Raw genomic sequence first — 20,835 nt, forward strand, 5'->3', positions numbered from 1 at the left:
ACATGCTCATTCAGTCCCTGTCCAGTAGGTTTTGGTGAGCTCCCATTAGATCAGGCATACTGCCTCAGTGGGTGGACCAACCCCTCGCAATCCTGACTTCCCTGCTCGTCTTCTCCCTCCTTCTGCTCTTCAACTGGACCTTGGGAGCTCAGTTGGTTGCTCTGATAAGGTTCTCTGTCTCTATCTCCATCCATCCCCGGACAAAGATTCTATGGTGACATTCGAGATAATCATCAGTGTGATAGTGGGGCAAGGTCAGTTTAGGTACCCTCTCCTCTGCTGCCCAAGGACCTAGCAGGGGACATCCCTGTGGGCACCTGGGAACCCCTCTAGAGCCAAGTCTCTTGCCAACCCTAAAATGGCTCCCTTAAAGTAAATATCTTCTTCCCTGCTCCTATATCTGCCCTTCCTCCATCTCCACTCTCCCACTCCCCCAAGCTCTCCCCAATCCTCCCCTTCTCACTTCTTTCTCCCCCTCTCCTCTTCCCCCTACCCTACTCCCACTCCCATGCTCCCAAATTTTGCCTGGCGATCTTGTCTGCTTCCATTTTCCAGGAGGATCTATATATGTTTTTCTTTGGGCTCACCTTCTTATTTAGCTTCTCTAGGATCACGAACTATAGGCTCAATGTCCTCCGTTTGTGGCTAGAGTCCACTAATGAGTGACTACATACCAAATTCATCTTTTTGGGTCTGGGTTACCTCACTCAGGATAGTATTCTCTATTTCAATCTATTTGCATGAAAAATTCAAGATGTCATTGTTTTTTTTACCTCTGAGTATTACTCTAATGCGTATATATTCCACACTTTCTTTATCCATTTTTCCATTGAGGGGCATCTAGGTTGTTTCCAGGTTCTGGCTATTACAAATAATGCTGCTATGAACATAGTTGAACAAATGCTTTTGTAGTATGATAGGGCATCTCTTGGGTATATTCCCAGGAGTGGTATTGCTGGATCCTGGGGTAGGTTGATCCCAAATTTCCTGAGAAACCGTCTCACTGATTTCCAAAGTGGTTGCACAAGTTTGCATTCCCACCAGCAATAGATGAGTGTTCCCCTTACTCCACATCCTCTCCAGCAAAGGCCACCATTGGTGTTTTTTGATTTTAGCCATTCTGACAGGTGTAAGATGGTACCTCAAAGTTGCTTTGATTTGCATTTCCCTGATCGCTAAAAAAGTTGAACATGACCTTAAGTGTCTCTTGGCCATTTGAACTTCTTCTGTTGAGAATTCTATGTTCAGTTCAGTGCCCCATTTTTTTAATTGGGTTAATAATTAGCATTTTAAAGTCTAGTTTCTTGAGTTCTTTATATATTCTGGAGATCAGACCTTTGTCTGATGCAGGATTGGTGAAGATCTTCTCCCATTCAGTAGGATGCCTTTTTGTCTTAAGGACAGTGTTCTTTGCTTTACAGGAGCTTCTCAGTTTTAGGAGGTCCCATTTATTCACTGTTGCCCTTATTGTCTGTGCTACTGGGGTTATATGTAGGAAGTGGTCTCCTGTGCCCATGTGTTGCAGTCTACTTCCCACTTTTTCTTCTGTCAGGTTCAGTGTGGTCAGATTTATATTAAGGTCTTTAATCCATTTAGACTTGAGTTTTGTGCATGGTGATAGATATGGATCTATTTTCATTCTTCTACAGGTTGACATCCAGTTATGCCAGCACCATTTGTTGAAGATGTTTTCTTTTTTTCATTGTATACTTTTAGCTCCTTTGTTGAAAATCAGGTGTTCATAGGTTTGTGGATTAATATCTGGGTCTTTGATTCAATTCCATTGGTCAACATCTCTGTTTTTATGCCAATACCAAGCTGTTTTCATTACTGTGGCTCTGTAATAGAGTTTGATGTCAGGGATGGTAATACCTCTGGAAGTTCCCTTATTATATAGGATTGTTTTGGCTATCCTGGGTTTTTTGTTTTACCATATAAAGTTGATTATTATTCTCTCAAGGTCTGTGAAGAGTTTTTTGGGGATTTTGATGGGGATTGCATTGAATATATAGATTGCTTTTGGTAGAATTGCCATTTTTACTATGTTGATCCTTCCAATCCAAGAGCATGGGTAATCCTTCCATTTTCTGGTATCTTCTTCAATTTCTTTCTTCAAAGCCTTAAAGTTCTTGTCAAATAGACCTTTCACTTCCTTGGTTATTGTTACCCCAAGATACTTTATGCTAATTGTGGCTATTGTGAAAGGTGATGTTTCACTGATTTCCTTCTCCGCTTTATTTTTTGAGTATAGAAGGGCTACTGTTTTTTTTTTAGTTGATCTTGTATTTTGCCACATCACTGAAGGTATTTATCAGCTGTAGGAGTTCTTTGGTAGAGTTTTTGGGGTCACTTATGTACACTATCATCTGCAAATAATGAAAGTTTGACTTCTTCCTTTCCAATTTGAATCCCCTTGGTCTCCTTATATTGTCTTATTGCTATTGCTAGAACTTCAAGCACTATATTGAAAAGATATGGAGAGAGTGGACAGTCTTGTCTTGTTCCTGATTTTAGTGGAATGGCTTTGTGTTTCTCTTCATTTAATTTGATGTTAGCTGTCAGCTTGCTGTATATTTCTTTTATTATGTTTAGATATGATCCTTGTATCCCTAATCTCTCCAAGACCTTTATCATAAAGGGGTATTGAATTTTGTTAAATGCTTTTTCAGCATCTAATGAGATGATCATATGGCTTTTTTCTTTCAGTTTATTTATATGATGGATTACATTGATAGATTTTCGTATGTTGACCATCCCTGCATCTCTGGGTGAAGCTTCCTTGATCATAATGGATGATTTTTTTTATGTGTTCTTAGATTCGGTTTGCCAGTATTTTATTGAGAATTTTTGCATCGATGTTCATGAGTGAGATTGGTCTACAATTCTCTTTCTTGGCTGAGTCTTTGTGTGCTTTTGGTATCAGGGTAACTATAGCTTCATAAAAAGAGTTTGGCAATGACTCTTCTGTTTCTATTATGTGAAACACATTAAGGAGTATAGGTATTAGCTCTTCTTGGAAGTTCTGATAAAATTCTGCATTAAACCATCTGGTCCTGGGTTTTTATTGGTTGGGAGGTTTTTAAGGACAGCTTCTCTTTTCTTGCGACTTATAGGTCTATTTAAATTGTTCACCTGGTCTTGATTTAATTTTGGTATATGGTACTTATCTTTAAAAATGTCCATTTCTTTTACATTTTCCAATTTTGTGGCATACAGACTTTTGTAGTAAGACCCAATGATTCTCTGAATTTCCTCAGTGTCTGTTGTTATGTCCCCCTTTTCATTTCTGATCTTGTTAATTTAAGTGTTCTCTCTCTGCCTTTTTATTAGTTTGGATAGGAGTTTGTCAATCTTGTTGATTTTCTCAAAGAACCAGCTCTTTGTTTCATTGATTCTTTGGATTGTGTTCTGTTTCTATTTTGTTGATTTCCACCCTCAGTTTGATTATTTCCAGTCTTCTACTCCTCCTAGGTGAGTCTGCTTCTTTTTTTTCTAGAACTTTCAAGTATGCTGTTAAGTCTCTAATGTGAGTTTTCTCCGTTTTTTTAATGTGGGCACTTAGTGCTCTGAATTTTCCTTATAGCACTGCTTTCATAGTGCCTCATAGGTTGGGTATGTTGTGTCTTTATTTTCATTGAATTCAAGGAAGCCTTTAATTTCTTTCTTTATTTCTTCCTTGACCCAGAGGTGGAACAGTAGTTGACTGTTCAGTTTCCATGAGTTAGTAGGCTCCCTGGAGGTAGAATTGTTGTTAAATTCTAACTTTATTCCATGATGATCCAATAAGACACAGGTGGTTACTACATTTTTTTGTATCTTTGGATGCTTGCTTTGTTACCAAGTATGTGATCAATTTTCGAGAAGGTTCCATGAGATGCTGAGATGAAGGTATATTCTTTCCTGTTTGGGTAGAATGTTCTATAGATGTCTGTTAAGTCCATTTGATTCATTACATCTGTTAGCTCTCTTATTTCTCTGTTAAGTTTCTGTCTGGTTGACCTGTCCATTGGTGAGAGAAGAGTGTTAAAATCTACTATTAGTGTGTGTCGTTTGATGTGTGATTTGAGTTCTAGTAATGTTTCTTTTACATATGTAGGTGCTCTTATATTAGGGGCATAGATATTCAGGATTGAGACTTCATCCTGATTAATTATTCCTGTTATGAGTATAAAGTGTCCTTCTCCATCTCTTCTGATTGATTTTAGTTTGAAATCAATTTTGTTAGATATTAGTATAGCCACACCCACTTGTTTCTTAGATCCATTTGATTGGAAAACCTTTTCCCAACCCTTTACTCTGAGGTAGTGTCTGTCTTCGTGTTTGAGTTGTGTTTCTTGTAAAGAGCAGAATGTTGGATCCTGTTTTCGTATCCATTCTTTTAACCTGTGCCTTTTTATATGTGAATTGAGTCCATTGATATTAAGTGATATGAATGACTTGTGGTTCTTAACTCTGGTTATTTTTTAGGTGGTAGTGTTTGTGTGTTTCCCTTCTTTGAGTTGTGCTGGTGGAGGGTTGTCAGATGTCTGTGTTATTGTGGGTGTTTTTGGCTTCCTTGGGTGGAGGTTTTCCTTCTAGTACTTTCTGTAAGGCTGGGTTTGTGGCTATGTATTGTTTAAATCTGTTTTTGTCCTGGAATATTTTGTTTTCTCCATCGATGGTGAAAAAAAAACTTTGCTAAGTATAGTAGTCTGGGCTTGCATCCATGGTCTCTTAGTGTCTGCAGCACATCTATCCAAGACTTTCTGTCTTTCATGGTTTCCATAGAGAAGTCAGGTGTAATTCTGATAGGTTTAACTTTATATGTTACTTGACCTTTTTCCTTTGCAGCTCTTAATATTCTTTCTTTATTCTGTATGTTTTGTGTTTTGATTATTATATGGCAAGAGGATTTTTTTTTGATCCAGTCTATTTGGTGTTCTGTAAGCTTCTTGAACCTTCATAGGAATATCCTTCTTTAGGTGGGGAAAGTTTCTTCTATAATTTTTTTGAATTTATTTTCTGGGCCTTTGAGCTGTAATTCTTCTCCTTCTTTTACCCCTATTATTCTTAGGTTTTGTCTTTTCATAGAGTCCCAGAGTTCCTGGATGTTTTGTGTTAAGAATTTGTTGGATTTGCTGTTTTCTTTGATCAATGCGTCTATTTCCTCTATAGTATCTTCAGCACCTGAGATTCTTTCTTCTTGTTGTATTCTGTTGGTTATACTTGTCTCTGTAGTTCCTGTTTGTTTACTCAGATTTGCCATATCCAGCCATTCCTCAGTTTGTGTTTTCTTTTTTACCTCCATTTCGGTGTTCAAGTCTTGAACTGTTCCTTTACCTGTTTGATTGCTTTTTCTTGGTTTTCTTGGGTATCTTTGAAGGATTTATTAATTTCTTCTAACTTTTTGTTTGTCTTCTCCTCCATTTCTTTAAGGGAGTTTTTCACTTCCTGTTTAAGGGTCTCCATTATTTTCACAAGGTTACATTTAAAGTCGATTTCTTCTACTTCTTCTGAGTTAGTGTGTCCAAGTCTTCCTGTTGCATGTTTGCTGGATTCTGGTGATATCACATTGCTTTTCAGGTTGTTGGAGGAATTCTTGCATTGACACCTGCCCATCTCTTCCTACAAATGCGGCCAGGATAGTATTGGCATCTTGGTCCAACCTTTGCTGTGGCTGACTGTGTACTTGGGGGTTTTTCTTGGTCTGCCCTCTCTTTGGTCCACTCAGCACTGGAGCTGGCTCTCAGATCCCCTCCACCATGAAGAAGGCTATGCTGATGGTTCTAAGCACCCTGCAGTTGAAAAGGAGTGTTTGGGGGCAAGATGGGATGGGGTAAATAGAGAAAGCCAGTAGCCAGGAAGATGCTCCGGTGGATGGCCAGAAACATTTAGGGAATTGGAGGGGGCCTGGACTTGGTTCCCCGGGACTGGCCGGCCAGGCGGCCACACACTCACCAATCTGGATGGATCTCTTCAGTACAGGAGCAGAGTTTATAATTCCTTAGAGTACAGTCTATAACTATACTGTCTTATTGTGCTCTGAACTCCTAAAGAATAAGAACTGAATCATTAATTCTTTAATTGTTCCCAGTGTTAAGACCTTACAAACACACACTCGATGTTGAATAAGAACAAGAACAAATTCTGATCATAGCTCACAAGTTCTCCCAGTCTCTGTAATTTAAAGAAGTTTATAAACTTTTCTTTCTCATCAAATTGAATACCTTTACTAATCTTTAACAATTGTCATTAAACTTTATTTTATGTGTATGGGTATTTTGCCTACATGTATGTCTGAGCACTATATGTGTGCCCAGTACCCACAGAAGTTAGAAGAGGACATCAGACACCCAGGAAATGGAGTTATAGATAGTGAGTTGCCATATGGGTGTTAGTATTCTAATGCTTTCAATTGGTGAATCATTGCCCCAGCTCTACTATTCCTAAACTTTAGACTTTAATTTTTTTTTTTTTTTTTTTTTTTGGTTTTTCGAGACAGGGTTTCTCTGCAGCTTTTTTAGAGCCTGTCCTGGAACTAGCTCTTGTAGACCAGGCTGGCCTCGAACTCACAGAGATCTGCCTGCCTCTGCCTCCCGAGTGCTGGGATTAAAGGCGTGCGCCACCACCGCCCGGCTTAGACTTTAATTTTTGATCATTTCCTTAAAGTACTAAGTGTCTTGGAAGTATATGAATTATCCCTGTCTCAAGATGACTCTTGAATGCTTCCTACATCTCCACATTCACTATTATCTACCTTGAGGTCTTAACAGTTCACCTAGATTATTGTCATCGTTTTCTCTATCATTTATGAAATTTCATTTCTTCTCCAACATTGCCAAACTACACAATATTCACAAACTATGTAGAATGATACATAGCTGGCTTGTATGTGTGATAGTTTAGATCTCGAATATCTGCCAAAGCCCTATGAATTGAAGTCTCATCATCCATTGGAGTGGTGTTATCAGGAAATGATGGAAACAAAATGTTAATGGTGGGGTCTAGATGCAGGCCTCTGGTTACTGGGGCTATGCCCTTTGGGCTAGTATTATTACAACTCCAATCCCCTCTCTTACTTTCTTATTTATGTACTTATTTATTTATTGCACCTCAGATGTGAAGTAACTTTTTTTCTGCCATGCACTCCCACTATGGTGTGCTATTCTCAGATAAGAGGGATAAAAACAATAGATCAACATGATCATGAACTGAAACTCTAAAGCCATGGCCCCAAATTACTATTTTCTCTTTATAAGCTGATTATGTAGAGGGTTCTTAATGGAAGTTAATGGAAAGCTGGCTAAACTAAAAAAACGGGTTCCAAGAAGTGGGGTCATTGCTATGACTACAGTAGACACAGAAGAAATATGGGTCAGTAAAGATGCTGCTGATGAGGTTTGAGATAGAAATGGATTCTGTTGAAAATGGACTAGAAGAACCCAAAGAAAAACATATAGTAATCCTCCTGGATATTGGAAGTAGACACGATCGCCGGGCAAAAATTGGGAACTTGAGGGTTGGGCGAGACGGGGCCAAGGGAAGATGGAGAGAGAAAAGCGTGAAGGGGAGAATGGGGGAGCTCGGAGGAATGGGATGCTTGGGATACAGGAAGGGTGGATATGGGAACAGGGAAGCATATATCTTAATTAAGGGAGCCATCTGAGGGTTGTCAAGAGACTTGACTCTAGAGGGGTTCCCAGGTTTCCAGGGAGATGCCCCCAGCTAGTTCCTTGGGCAGCTGAGGAGAGGGTGCCCAAAAACGCCAGTTCCTATAGCCATACTGATGAATTTCTTGCATATCACCATAGAACCTCCACCTGGCGATAGATGAAGAAAAGGACTGAGCCCCACATTGGAGCACTGGACTGAGCTCCCAAGGTCCTGATGAGGAGCAGAAGGAGAGAGAACATGAGAAAGAAAGTCAGGACCGTATGGGGTGTGTTCACCCATGGAGACGGTGGGACAGAACTAACGGGAGACCACCAAAACCAGTTGGAATGGGACTGATGGAAGATGCGACCAAACTGGACTCTCGGAATATGGCGGATGGTGGAGGCTGACTGAGAAGCCAAGGACAATGACGCTGGGCTTTGATTCTTCTGCATGGACGGGCTCTGTGGGAGCCTTGTCAGCTTGGTCGATCACCTTCCTGGACCTGGGGGGAGTTGGGAGGACCTTGAACTTAACATAGAGTAGGGAACCCTGATGGCTCCTTGGCCTGGAGAGGGAAGGAGGGGGGTATGGGTGGAGGGGAGGGGAGGGAAGGGGGAGGAGAAGGGAGGAGATGGAAATTTTTAAATATAAAAAAATAAACCATGGGGGGGGGGGAAAGAATGTCAAAAGAAAAAAAGAAAATGGACTAGAAGTTATCCTTGTTATAAGACAACATGATAAATATACGTCTACATTTTTGTCTATTCCCTGAGAATTTGCAGGAGGATGAACTTGAGGTGAATTTGTTAGTGGAGGAAATTTCAAGGCAGCGAAGTGCCTAGATAACAGCACAGGTAATACTGGATGCATTTAGCCAGATTCAGAGTGAGGAGTGAGGACAAAAAAGAAAGGAATATAAAGATTTGGGAAACTTGCAGTTTAGCCAGAAAGGGTGCACAAGAAAGGGCAGTTGCTAAAGAAATCAATATTATTAGAAAGAAGTCAAGTGCTTTGCACCTGGACAAAAAGAAAGACACCTTGAGGGCTTTTCTGAAATTCATGAGGTCACAGCCATCAAGGACTCAGAGTAAAGAATGCAAATTTGTTTCAAAGACTTTCAAGAGCAGAGTCTTTGAGAAGAGATTTCCCAGGGCACCCTGCTCACTTGGGTCTGCTTAAATTGGTAAGGAGCTCAGGCCACCGGTACCTGATTGACCTCATTTGTAGGATCTAGACTTTGTTCTCATGCAGACTATAAAAGTTATGGGATCGTGTAGAATTCCAGAGAGGTTTCAAAGGAAATTCTGGGGGAACTGGTAGAGTCCTGGCAGAGTCTGAGTTCCTGCAAGCCGTCCCTGACAGGATGTAACACAGAGCTGGGAGAGTAAGGCTGAAGGTACAGCGGAGACTTAGGAAGCCTCCTAAGTGAAACTGCAGTCAGTGAGAGAACCCAGAAATGTGGCCACGTGAGCTGACTATCAAGGCTGTAGGGGATGGAGTTGCCCAAGCCCGTGGGACCCAACATCCTACCATGGTGTGCCTTGGATGCTGAGCATGAATATTTAGGATTTAATGTATAGCTGCTGTGTTTAGATCTCATTCCTTCTTGATGTTTCCTTTTCTTCACTTTTGGAAGGGGAATGTTCCTTTACTTTGTTTGAACGGAAACATGTAACTTTATTTTTTATTTTTGCAGGACCTCATAGCTGAATTTGCTTTGTGGCTCAGAGGAGACTATGGACCTAGGCTTTTGAACATTTAACATTCTGGTGACTCTTTGAGGTGCATTAAAGATATTTAGCATTAAGAGATAGGTTTGAGCCTTGGGGATCAGGGTAGAATGCTACAGTTGGATCTGAAACGTTCCTGAAAGGACCATGTATCAAAGGTTTGGTCCCTAGCTTGGTACTACTTGGAAGAAAGGAACTTTGAGAGGTGGAACCTTGTTAAGTTTTCAGTCACTGAAGGATAGTCTAGAAAATTTGAGGATTCTGTTCTCTTCTCTAGTTATGAGATATTTGTTGCTCTGATTAAAAGTCATAGAATAAAACCATCAATTGGAAGAAATCTTTTCTCTTCACAGACTGATTATCACAGGCATTTGTGACACAGTATAGGTAATTGACTTAAAGTGGTCAGTCAAAAGACATACTGCAAGAAAAATACAAAATAAGTGAGATCATAACTTATCTGAGAAAGAAAAAGCCAAGCAAAGACTCTAACGCATGGACAAATGAATTAGAACAAAACCTCAGTATAAGAGAATAAAGCCATAGCAATATTCAGCAAACGAATTTGGTCACTTATATATAATTAATTTTAAATAGATAGTAATAGGCTATATAAATGTATAATGTAAAAGCTGAAAATTCTTTATTTAAAAATATTTTGGAATGCCGGGCGGTGGTGGCGCACGCCTTTAATCCCAGCACTCGGGAGGCAGAGGCAGGCGGATCTCTGTGAGTTCGAGACCAGCCTGGTCTACAAGAGCTAGTTCCAGGACAGGCTCCAAAGCCACAGAGAAACCCTGTCTCGAAAAACCAAAAAAAAAAAAAAAAAAATTTTGGAATGAAATGTTACATTAATAAACTTGGGTGTTTGGCTAAGGGAAGAGAAGGGAAGGGAATGGGAAGAAAGAGGGAAGGATCTTATTAAGGACAATAATGTGTCCCCAACATCCTCTGTTGTGATTTTCATAAATAACAGATAATTACAGTTTGATTATTACTAACAGGAAAGGGAAATAAACACAAAACAATGATAATTTTTAAAAGAATGAATGCTTAGCAAAACTAATAAAGAATATAAAAGGATAAATAAGGTGGGCTGAGGTTATAGCCCATTGATACAGTGCATACTCTACCATTTGCAAGGCCCTGGGATTAACTCCAGGACCAAACAATAAAAGTTGAGGAGCAAGATGATGTTTAATAAGATCCTCTGGTGATCTCGCCCTGTAGACACACCAAGCTGAACAGCTACTCATATACCAAACTATCTTCCAAAGAACTAAGGTGAGATAGCAGCCTACCTGTTTTTGTGTAACAAAACAAAAGGACATATTGAAGCAGCAGGAAAGAATTGTCAGAATCACCCCAGCAACCCAACTGTAAGCAGCCCTGCAGGGAGAAATACACCTTCAGCTTTGGATAAGGAGAGAGAATTCAGCCCAATCCTCAGATTTAAAAACCAGTATCAGGCCCATCCTAGTGAGTTACACTGTTGAGCAAGGCCCCATGATCCCTCCCACATGGCTTATACCTGGGATTGAACCAGTGGAACTCTGTGAGGTCAGGTAGCTGATTGCTTCACCCGCATCTCTTGCATTGTAGATGACAGAAAGCAGTACTCTACCCACTGGGGAGCAGAAACAAAGGTAGACAAAGGCTTTGGTCTTAGAGCACAATGCCAGATCCACCACACTAAGACCCAGAAAAACTAAAGGCCTTGAGCTCACTGAAACTCTAGATTGGCCCTAGCATCAGGTACATACGTTGAAGGGATTGGAGAGTTCTGAATGCATCAGTTCTAGCCATAGTGTGAACTTGTGGTATGATAATCTCTTCCTAAGGTACAGGATCCCATAGTTGCAACTCAGCTGAACAACAGCCTTTATAGCTGAGAGACTATTTCTACTACCTATTTCCATCCTCAGGTAGCAGAGCTATTATTGGTCTCACAAGCCCAAAGCTCATAGACAAGGCTATAGAACCTCATATGTGGTTGAGATTTGTTCTGTAATAAGACAGACTTATGTGATCTACACAATCATCAGCTCCACTGTGAACACCAACACACCTGAAGGCTGCACAGGTCCTTGTAGTTGTGTGACTCATGTGATCTAGCTTAGTAACATCAACCTTGTGGCCCACAGGCTGCCTTTCCTAACACTACCCCAACCTCAAGCTATAAAGCACATTGTAAGACTTTCCTCAGTGGGAGCAGGACATAAGATTTTACACTGGACCTCAGTGCTAGTGATATCTGACACTGGGCAAATACTAATGGTCCCATCCCAGGCCTGTCTGTGAACAGCTACAGTTCCAAGGGAAAACATTGCAGTCCCATTTTATTGGACTTCACTTTCAGTTAACAGCAGTTGTGATTGATGATAGTAGTTCTGAATTCATTTTATAACAAGTAACCCATAGCAGCGTGGGTCTTGGTCCTAATCAAGTATTATGCTTGTGAAGCATAGGCTCAGGGGTGAAATGGTGGTATTGGAATTCACAGGTATCACATAGAAACCCAGGTCCAATCTATTCAAAGTGATTATCTAGAGCCAAGCAGAATCCTCCTGTCTGACCACTGTCTAGTTGCGGGAGTCATCAGGCCTACCCTAGACCCAGGAATATATGTGTAGGAACAGATAAGCCTTTCCTGACACTCTCCTAGTTCTTTCTGAACAGAGCACCAACAGTGTATTTAGTTTAAATCTGGGCTTAGGTTGCCCTCTAGTACTGAACTAGGACAGCACATGAACAGCCAACTTCTGGGAAAACCTGGACTTGGGCACCATCTAGTGTTGACATGTCAGGAATAAACACAGGCTCAGAGGAAATGGGAAATCTGTTTAGGATTTCTCTGGAGGTAGATGAGGGATGACAAATTAGGAAGTGGAATAGATAACCGATTCTTTAATGCCTGGATGGTGTCACACACTAACAAGTATTACCAACTCTCAGGAGACCATATATACTTACAACTCAAAATAAAATGCCAGAAACTGACTAGGAAGTGATCAGTACAGGGGATTCTCAGGGAGAATTTCAAACTACAGTTTTAAAGAAACTACCAACTTCACAATCTCAATGGAAACACAAATTGCTTAACAGTCTAATAAAAAAATTTAAAGATATGGTAACATTTTTTGTAAATAAAAATCCTTGAGGTGAAAACTCACTCAGGAAAATTAAAAATGTGATACAAGAGGTAAGAATAACAGAATATATCACACAGAAGAATTAGTATGTTTGAAAATATTTACTTGAAAATGTACAGTTGATTGGCTAATAATAAAGTGTGAAACATTGACAAAACATATTGAAGAGGACACAGAAAGCAGAGATATCATGTACCCATATTACAAAAAAAATTGTTAAAATGCCCGCACTACCCTAAGTTTTAGAATAAAAAATCAGCACCATGTTAATCAGTGATTGAGAGTCCTTGTGGTTTTTCTTCAGTTCCCAGAACCCATATGGTGGCTCACAACCATCTGTAACTCCAGTTCCAGGGACTCTTACACCTCCTCCTGACTATAGTGATGTTTTGTTTGTGTTTTAGTAAATAAAGCTTACCTGAAGACTAGAGTGCAGAGCTAAGCCACTAGAGGCCAGGGAGTGGTGACACATACTTTTAATCCCAGGACCCCAGATACAGAGGCAGAGGAATCTGTTAGTTAAAGACCATTCTGGCCTACATAAGACTGAATCTGTCTAAAAGAGAAACAGAGCTCACACAAAGGTAATCCCAGCACATGGGATCACACACCTTTAATCCCAGCACTAGGGAGGTGGAGACAGGAGTGATATGGCTGGGCAGAGAGAGGAATGTAAGGCAGGAGAAGACAAGAACTCAGCACAATCTGAGGTGCAGTCTGAAGACAGGGTGGCCCCTTTGGCCTGAGCATTGGTAGAGGTAAAAGGTCTCTCTAGGGGAAGGCTGCACTGCTTATCTTTCACCCCTAAAATCTGACTCTGGGTTTCATTTATTAAGATCAATTAGAATTAGAGCTACACCTGACCTCCATGGCACCAGTCACACATGTAGTGTATGTACATACATGCAGGCAAAACATTCATACACATAAAATAAAATAAATAAATCTTAAAAATCTGAGGAAATTAGATAGCAGAAAACATTTGGGTTATTACAGCTTAAGAAGTAACTGAGAGACATTGGAGCACCGGGCTGAGCTCCCAAAGTTCTGATGAGGAGCAGAAGGAGAGAGATCATGAGAAAGAAAGTCAGAACCATGAGGGATGTATTCACCCACTGAGACGGCAGGACAGAACTAATGGGAGACCACCAAGTCCAGTTGGAATGGGAGTGATGGAACATGCGACCAAATCGGACTCTCTGAAAGTGGCTGATGGTGGAGGCTGACCGAGAAGCCAAGGACAATGGCGATGGGCTTGGTCTCTACGACAAGGACGGGCTCTGTGTGAGCCTTGTCAGTTTGGTTGCTCACCTTCCTGGACCTGGAGAGAGTTGGGAGGACCTTGAACTCAACATAGTGTAGAGAACCCTGATGGCTCTTTGGCCTGGAGAGGGAGGGAGTGGGGGTATGGGTGGAGGGGAGGGGAGGGAAGGGGGAGGAGGGGAGGAGATGGCAATTTTTAATAAAAAATAAATAAACTGGAAAAAAAAGAAGTAACTGAGAATGCCAAAGACATCCTATTCAAATTAATAACAGAAAGTTTAACAAACCTGGTGAGGGATTCAGAAGTCCAGGTACAGGAAGGTGAACAGTCACCAGTCTAACTCAATCAAGTCTACCATGAGATATCTCACTGCCAAGGTAAAAGGCAATCAAGTTACCGCAGAAAAGAGGTAGAGATTATTCTGAAGGTTGAAAGAGAAAAGAAACCACTAACACATAAAGATGCCCACTTATTCTGACAGCAAGTTTCTCAATAATCTTTCCAGTACTGAAAGCGCTCAGTCTCTTGACAGTATGTACTGAACAAATCAAAGTTATCATTGTAGACAGCAGAACAGATATATCCCCCAAAGCTGAGAAAGTAGAAAGATCTAAAATAAACAATTCACCGCCACATTTTGATAAACCAGGAAAACAACAACAAAGTCAACTCCAAATTAGCAAAGCAAATAAACTAATAAACATCAAAGTAGAAATCAATGTATACTAAAAAAGATAATCCCAAAAATCAATGAAGCTATGAGCTGTCTCATTGAAAAGACAGACAATAGGAATGAACTTTAAGGTAGCCTAAGAAAATGAGAGAAGACACAAATAGATTCAGAGGTTTGAAACAAAATAAAGAAGCCATTACAATGGAGACAACTGAAATATAAAAGATAGAGATGATTATAAACTACATGCTAACAACTTTGATAATCTGGAATAAATAGATAAATTCCTCAATATACACATCTTATCAAGATGGAATAGAAACCCTGAATCAATAAAATCCAAATAATGGGATTGAATTAGCAATAAAAATCTTCCCACTACAAAAAAGAAAAGAGGAAAAAAACCAGGCAGGACAAGGATTCACTGCAGAATTCTGCCAGTTAAAGAACTATTGAAATTCTCCAAAAAAGTAGAACAGGAAAAAGTTTTCATAAATACATTCTACAAAGTCAGAACTGCCCAGATACCTAAACTGGAAAAAACAAAATAGAAAAAGAGAATTACAGACAAATATAATCAAAAACAGACATAAGTTCCTCAACAAAATATTAGCAAAATAAATCCAATAATGCATTAACAAATTATTCACCTTGATCAAGTGTGATTCATTCTAGAGATGTCAGAATGGTTCAGTATATGTAAATCAATACATCTGACATCAACATAATAAAGGACAAAATTGTGTTAACATCTCAACTGATGCAGAAAAAGGCGTTCAATAAAATTCAACATTACTTCATGATAAAAATGTTGAAAAAATTTAATATTCAAGGAATGTAGCATTATAAAGGACATTTATAATAAACCAATAGCTAACATCACACAGAACAGAGAAGAGCTGGAGCTTACTCTATAAAATCAGGAACAGGGCATGGATGTACACTTTCACCATGTTTATTCAGCACATGCTGAAAGAACTTACCAGAGTCATAAGGCAAGAAGGGGGAATAAATGAAACTTGATACACACACACAAAGAAAAGAAAACCCCAAAGAGCAATGAAACTATGAGTTGACTCCTTGAAAAAAAAAATTAAGTAACTATTGAAGGTGGCATGATCTTCCATACTGAGAGAACCAAAAATGTTGCCAAGGCTATTTGAACTAATAAATAAAACCAGAAAAGTTTCAGGATGTAAAATCAACATACAAAAGTTATTAGTGCCAATAGTGAACTATTTGAAATAGGAATCAAGAAAGCAATTTTATTTACAATAACCATAAAATACATCTAATAATTAATTAAATGAAATATCCCCCAAAATAACAATGTTAAAACCTGATAAAAAGATATTAAAGAGGAAACAAAAAAAACCAGAAAGGTATCCTGTACCCACAGGTTAATTGTTAAAGTGCCTATGCTACCCAAAGTGATTTATAGATTCAGTGCAATTCCTCCCAAAACACCAGCAGTATTCATCAAACAACCAAAATTTATAGAGAACCAAAAATATCCCTGAATAGCCAGTTATTTTGAGCAAAACTCAATAGTTAAAAACTCCAATAAGCTAATTAAAATGAGCAATAGATTCAAATAAGCATTTATCAAAAAAAGAAATACAAATAGCCAAGAAGCTCATGAAAACATGTTCAACATTACCAACACTCTAAAATACTTGTAAAATGTGATTATTGTAGCTATATGGAAAACAGTTTGGGGATTCCACAGAAAATTATTCACAGATTTACCTTATGATCTAGCAATCCCCGTTCTGGATGATGAACCAAAATAAACACATTCTCTTCATCACTTATATAGACTATGATAATGCACTATTAGCAACAGACTCAATACAGGAACTTTCCAAGGGCATGTGTTACCATGGAAAGAGCACCAATCTCAGACAGAGGCTAATTTTAGAACAAGAATTAAAGCCTCCACTTTTTATTACAGCTAAAATACAGGGCCTACACTGCATGGAACTGACAATGGGGAAAATGGTGTGCTTCAGAAGGTGCTCCATGAGGCTTTAAAAACTGCAGGGATGAACATAAATAATACAGAAAAGACAAGAACAAGAAGGAAGAGTAAGGAATATACTGATACAAGCTTAATCGTCAGTGGTGTTGCCACCATGCTGCCTAGGAAGAATCCTTCCTCTGATAATCTCCCCAAGTGTGTGTGTGTGTGTGTGTGTGTGAGAGAGAGAGAGAGAGAGAGAGAGAGAGAGAGAGAGAGAGAGAGAGAGAGAGAGAAATGTCATGGCATATCTATGGTCAGAGGATAACTTTATTGTGTCGGCTTTCTCCTTCCACCTTATGTGGGCTCTAAGAATTAGATCAGGATGCCAGGCTTGCACAGTGAGCACCACCTTTTACACTCTGAACCATACAACCATGTCTCCCAGCAGTGTCTTCTAAGTCACCCTAAGTCAATTTGGCAATAACAACAAAAATAGTTTTTTAAAATGGCAATAAGTATCAATTCTTATGTATCTGTGGACTACATTCTCTTTGAAGCACTTTACACATATTAATTCATTTAATCTTTATAACAACCTCATGAGACAATTGTTATCTTTATAGGAGAAAAATAAGGCACAAAAGGCTTGCTAATTTGCCCAAGTTCACACAGTTGGTAAGTGGCAGAGGGAGATTTAAACACAGAAAGTCCAGTTCCAGATCTATGACTTTTAACATCTTTGACATGAAGATCTGACTTGTTACATAAAAGGATCAAATGGTAAAGTGTTTGGTCACTCCATTTCAGCCTAACTGCCTCCATGGGTCCACCACCTCTGGGACATCTGTAGCTGCTGGTCAACAAATTCCTTGTTGCTCGACTTCTAGAAACTAATGGATGGTAAACAGTGGGCAGGAGACTAACGTACTAGACATGAGGTAAATTCAGATGGGAAAGGAAACATTGGAAGACGCCAAGAAAGTAATGTTAATTTCCTTTCTATACAAACTACTGTGACAGAAAACATGACCTGAGTGTTCAGCTCCATTATCTGAGTCCTTTCAATCTCATACGTGCTTTACCATAGCCCCTTGAGACACGTTTATTGGGAAAGAGACTGCACTGTGAGGGAAGATATCTCTGCTCAGAGTCACACATAGTGGAGCAAGAATGTTATTGCTAGTGTCTAGATTCTAACTCCCATGTCTCATTCCACCAGTGTGAGTGGTGATTTAGAATGATGATAGCAAGGCCCATTTTTAAAATGCTCACATGATTTGAGGCAATATTGAATTTCCTTCCTTAGAGCACAAGTGGCATATGTGTACTGTGAACTTTATAATATTGAAATATGTTGTACAGTGATTAGTTATTACTTACAACTGAACAATCTGTATTTATATGAAGCATATACCTATGATTACTTACAATAAAGCAGGACTAGGGAGAATTAGCTGCTACATTGGATCCAGAGTACTCTTTCTTTTTTTTGATCAAATTGGAGACTTAATACTGGACAATGGTGGCTCACACCTTTAATCCCAGTACTCAGGAGGCAGAGGCAGGTGGATCTCTGAGTTAGGGGCCAGCCTGGTCTACAGAGGTAGTTTCAGGACAGGTAGGACTACACAGAGAAACACTGTCTCAAAAAACAAAAGGGGGAAAATAAAAGGAGAATTAAGAACAAACTTTGTAACTTGATATCTTTTATTTGAGGGGGTATTTCCTGGAACAAGAGGGAATCCAGAGTAGAAGAAATAAAATCTCACTTATACTCTTTCCTATATGCTCCTTCACCTACTTGGTTAAGTGAGCAGCTCTGTTTTAGTGGTATCTTTGGTCATCATCTTTATCCTGTCTGATGTCTGGTCCCTCAGCTGCTCTGCCACATCAGACACACATCAGACATTACCCAGAAGTCTCACATGTTTAGTTATCTGCCCAGCAGTCCCCCAAAGGTTGAGTCACGTCCCGTGATTAAGTCATTCCTATCTGAGAAATGGCTCGCCCACACCTGCTTGTCACAGTACAGAAGAGTTTTTTCTTGCCCTTCAAGAAAAAGACAAATTCAGACCTTCCCTTTCTTGGCAAAGCTAGAGAGAAGAATTGGTGTTCCCACTTTTCTTTGTTCTCACATATTACAAAATCTTTTGTGCTGTCTTCTAAACAGGATCTCAATTCTGCCTTCAAAATTGTCTACTTATGGGGCAGAAAAGATGCCTCTATAGTTAAGACCACACACTGCTCTCACAGAAGTCCTGAAGCTTCTAGCTCCCTTGTTGGGTGGCTCAGAGCTGCCTATAATTCCAGCCCCAGGCGTTCCAATGCCCTCTTTTGGCCCCCACTAACATCTACATTTTAACACACACACACACACACACACACACACAAACATACACATCAGTTATACACTAATATATATAAATTAAATTTTTTAATTAAATCTTTTTAAAAATGTTTATTTGGATGTATTTTCATTCTTCTACACATTGACATCCAGTTATGCCAGCACCATCCTTAGCCATCAGGGAAATGCAAATCAAAACAACTCTGAGATACCATCTTACACCAGTCAGAATGGCTAAGATCAAAAACACCAATGATAGTCTATGCCGGAGAGGATGTAGAATAAGGGGAACACTCCTCCATTGCTGGTGGGAGTGCAAACTTGTACAACCACTTTGGGAACCAGTATGGCGGTTTCTCAGAAAACTGGGAATCAACCTACCTCAGGACCCAGCAATACCACTCTTGGGCAAATACCCAAAAGATGCTCAATCATACCACAAGGACATTTGTTCAGCTATGTTCATTGCAGCATTATTCATAATAGCCAGAACCTGGAAACAACCTAGATGACCCTCAACTGGAAAATGTGGCACATTTACACATTAGAGTACTACTCAGCAGTAAAAAACAAAGACATCTTGAATTTTGCATACAAATGAATGGAACTAGAAAAAACAATCCTAAGTGAGGTAACCAGACCCAGAAAGATGAACATGGTATGTACTCACTCATAAGTGGATACTAGCTGTAAAGCAATGGATAATGAGTCTATAGTTCATGATTTTAGAAAAGCTAAGTAACAAGGTGAACCCTAAGAAAAAGATAAATCGATCCACCTGAAAAGGGGAAATGGACAGGATTACCTGACAAAACTGGGAGCATGTGAGGGAGAAGGGAGGACAGAATGGGAAGATGGGGAGAATGGAAGGGGGAGGAAAACTTGAGGGAACATAATAGTCATGATGGAAGAAGGACAGAGATGAGACCAAGGAAAGAGATATTTTGATTGAGAGAGCCATTATGGGGCTAGTAAGAAACCTGGCACTAGAGAAATTTCCAGGAATCCACAAGGATGACCCACCAGTTAAGACCCTAAGCAATAGAGGAGGGGGCACCCGAACTAGCCTTGCCCTGTAGTCAGATTGATGAATCTTAAATATCCCCATAGATCCTTCATTCAGCAACTGATGGAAACAGAGGCAGAGACCTGCACTGAAGCACTGGACTGAGCTCCAAAGTCCAGTTGAAGAGTAGGAGAAGTGAGAATATGAGCAAAGAGGTCAAGACCATGATGGGGACACCAACTGAAATAGTTCACCTGAGCTAATGGGAGCGCATCAACGCTAGCAGGACAGGGAAGGACACAGCATAGGTCCAAACTAGTCCCTGTGAATGTGGGTGACAGTTGTATAGCCCACTAGGAGTGGCACCAAGATTTATCCCTATTGCTTGTACTGGCTTTTTTGGAACCTATTCTCTTTGGATGGATACCTTACTCAGCCTAGATATAGTAGGAAGGGTCTTGGACCATCCCCAAAGCAATGTGCCTGACCCTCTCTGAGGAGTGGATGGGGAGGGTAGGTGGAGGGAGTGGGAAGAGGGGAGGGAGTGGGAACTGGGAATGGTATGTAAAATGAAAAAAGATAGTTTGTTTTCTTTAAAAAAATAAAATGTTTATTTGAGTTTAATTTTATTTCCTACTCCATATCAGAAGTCCCAGAAGGAACATTTCATCTGTTACTCCATGTTTGACATTAGCAGTATCTATATTAGTTTGTTAAGTGTACAGGTACGATGTGCACTATCCTTAAACAAAGCTGTTCGGAACAGGCTGGACAGGAAAGAGCTCAGTGAACCTGTTAGAACTCCAGATTCCTCCATGTCCCCCAGCCCCTCCCTTCCACCTGCAAGGAGAAACACTGAGAACAGAAATTGCAGATATTCAGAGAGAAGCATGTTCCACAGAAGAACAGGCCCCAGCAGGCCAAAGGCTCCCCACCTGCCTAGGAAAAAGAAAATGAGGAGACCTACCCAAGCGAGGCCAGTTGTAGGCGGTTTCAGGAGGTTTATAGAAAAGCAAGGCCCACCACACCTGCTTGCTGGATAACTGTTGCACCTGTGAGTGGGCA

The 20,835-nt window shown here is 40.0% G+C and overlaps 1 protein-coding gene across 1 annotated transcript in view; it reads right to left on the reverse strand.

The window, feature by feature from the left end:
* Eaf2 (ELL associated factor 2) overlaps positions 1–20,835 on the reverse strand; it is a 46,782-nt gene that overhangs the window by 18,883 nt on the left and 7,064 nt on the right. The window lies entirely within an intron of this gene.

This window comes from Arvicola amphibius, chromosome 10 (genome assembly GCF_903992535.2).
Source record: "Arvicola amphibius chromosome 10, mArvAmp1.2, whole genome shotgun sequence".
NCBI classification, from domain to species: domain Eukaryota; kingdom Metazoa; phylum Chordata; class Mammalia; order Rodentia; family Cricetidae; genus Arvicola; species Arvicola amphibius.